Below are 3,153 nucleotides of genomic sequence, written 5' to 3' on the forward strand. Positions count from 1 at the left end.
TTGGTGACTGCATCTCTTAAAGTGAGTTTAATATGTGGTCCAACAAGCAAACCATCGAAAAAATTACAACAAGCAGATGCATATTTCCCTGGGGGAAACACAGCTTCATTTAAGAAGCACTAGAGGCAGATTGCATGGAAAATGTTATGTTTATTCTAATCAGAAATATGAAATGAACCATGCAGTTGCATCTAGACGTGGATACTCCGAGGGCCCGTGCTGTGGAAGGGACTCGCTGCGTGCTGGCGAGGGAGATGGCCGTTCTCTTTACTTCATGAACGTGTTTCTGGAAAACAATTTCAACTACTCCCATACACATAGATTTTTAAAAATGCAAACCTTGTTACACGTCTTTAAATGTGTCTGTGTGTTCCATACATGAAGACACATCCCACAACCAAACCTTACCCTTGTTTTCGTGATCCACTGGGGCTGGAGCATTTTCGCTGGGACTGAGGGATGAATGGTTGGACCTAAAATGCTTCCCAGGAGAACAGAGAAGCAGTTCACTGTGCTAACAGTGTTTATTTTTTGGAGCAGGGAGGATCTGAGGAGAAAGGGAGAGAACCAAATTTATTTACTTAGACTGCACTTTTCCATATCTGGCAGTAGGAACTTTGGCGTCATCTCAAGTCACTCAGGGGTTCCAGCTCCCCACGGCCCAGCTTCGAGCAAGTCAGGAGGGGCTGGGACATGGCATGAGAGTGTGTGGGGTGGGGGAGAGGGAGGGAATGCGAATGAAAGAGAATATGTCTGCGTTTCTCATTTCTAACTGTGGGCATCCCTGATTAGTTCAGTAGTCAACACAAATGAATTTGGTGTGTTACGTTGACTCCCGGGATTTCTTTCCTGTCCCTCTCATCCCTTTCAGTAACCTTGACTTAAGTCTGTATTCAAATGAATACAGACATTCATCAGCCATTCTAAAAGCCATTTCAACACTTAGGGAGAATAAGAGAATGGAATGGCCCAAACACATCAAAGAGCAAGACCATGAGATCTAGGGCAGACCTTGCAAGTAGCTCCTTGTCCTCCTGCTGGCCCAGAACAGAGCCTGTCAGCACTCAAGTTTGCAGCGTGGCAAAGCTTGCCTGCTTCACCTGGCTTCTGACCACTCTTACAGGAAGGGAAGCTGGCCAAAAGTTATTTCTTTTCTACTTCCCAAGGGCACATCCTGAAGGAACGAGGGTTTTCCCCGCTCTGGTTTCTTTATCCCTTCTGTCCCATACAGGTGTGTCCCCAGCCCCTCGGCACAGAGCCCATGTCAGCTCGAATGAACCTTTGCGCAGGAAACCGGAGACAGGAAGTGAACACTCCACCCCTTCCCTTTGCTTTGGCCCTCCCCACCACCTCACCTCCCAAAGCCAGGCCTGGACCTGGGAGAATGAGGCAGGCACTCGTCCTGGGTTCTGCCCAACCTCTCCCTTTCTCTGTCCTTTGTCTTTTCCTTTCTCACCCCAAGCCTCTCTCTGTGCCTCTCTGTGCTGTCATTGCCACCACTGAGGATATAACGACTGTGCCTGGCACATCATAAGACTGGCTGAGCGTTTGTGAACAAATCATCTTTTCTATGTCAACATCTTCTAATAAAAGGCAATAGCGACTTTCTTTCCTCCTCCAGGTTCTGGTTTGCTAACTCTTGATAAAGCACGAAGGGTTTGGCAGCTCTGCTGTTCGGAAGTGTTAAGATGGTGTGATGCTGTCAAGGCATGCCCCCTTGAAATTAAATGGTCTTAATTTAGGAGGAAACCTTGATATTTCTATAAGGCGGGGGTCCTTGATGTGCCCGTGCAGTATTTGGCATAGGAAAGGCCGTGTAGACCAGCTGAAAACGTGGATGCTGGATTCAGACTACCTGAGCTAAACTCTTGGCTCTACCAATGACCGATTGTGCCATCTTGGGCAAGTTATTTAAGTCTAAGATTTGATTGCCTTATATCCATAATGTAAGTGTAATTGGAGGAATAAATGATTTGATACATGTGAAGTAATCAGTGTAATATCTGCCACATAGCATGCAGGATGTGCTGGCATTTATTATATAAATTAATAAAATGGGAGCTCAAGGGTTATTTGTGAGTCCTTGAATAGAATGAGTTAGACAGTCTCTGGGCAAGAGCTACCGGTGATCTCCACCATGCCCCTCTGCCCTAACCTTTCCAGAAAGTCCTGGCTGCCTAATGGTGGGGTTCCACCCCCCCCCCAAATGGCCCAGACCCTCTGTTCAGAGTGGTTGACAGCCAATCTGGAAGTTATCTCGTAGAAATAGAGATGATATAATATGGAGTAAGTTTCAGTTCTGAGAGCTGAAATTTCCTTCTAAGGATGAAAAAGAGAATTATAGAAAAATGAAATTTCATCAAGACAAATGTTTTCACTGACGATCTGTAGACACCCTGAATTCTCAAAGCTGGCTGCTTCCCTGGGGTGTATGATGGTCTCCCCATCCAGCATCCATGAGACCCTGGAAACGCACGTGCTTTTCAGGCATAATCTCTGACTTCTGTCGTGGACCTGGATTCCTCTGGCAGTCTCTGGGGTATGCCTGTTAGGTCCATTCTTCCCTTGTGGATGTAAACTCCCTTTAATGGGCAAACATCCAGTTCAACCGTAGATACTGAATGCCCAGGCGCCAGGCTAGCTGTAACAAATTTTTAATTCCATATTTGTTTCTGCCAGTGTTAAAAAGAAATCTCTAGCATGCTCTAATCTTTATCCTAATATGTAGAAAGTGGATGCGTATGCTCCAAGAAGACAAACTCAGAGCAAAACTAACCCGATTTGAACGTTTACTTTGCATACAGAGGACGTATATACATGTGTGTGTCATATACATTAATATATACTGTGCACACATATATGACACATAATTGATTTTAGTTAATCATAATCATGCTAATTTATAATATATAATCTAATAATCATGCCACTAATAATAAAAATCATGGTATTTCTGTATTTGTCCCATATCTTTTTCAAGTATTCTACAAAAGGCTTGACCCACATTCTCTCAATTAATTCTTATAACATCCCTGCGAGGTAGGCATTTAATCATTTTCACCACTCTGAAGTTCAGAAAATTGTGTGGCAGGCTGACACACAGCTCGGCTGGGATTCAATGGCAGCTTTGCCTGGCGCCCGGGCCCCCTGCTC

The sequence above is a fragment of the Ailuropoda melanoleuca genome, chromosome 16 (genome assembly GCF_002007445.2).
Source record: "Ailuropoda melanoleuca isolate Jingjing chromosome 16, ASM200744v2, whole genome shotgun sequence".
NCBI lineage: Eukaryota > Metazoa > Chordata > Mammalia > Carnivora > Ursidae > Ailuropoda > Ailuropoda melanoleuca.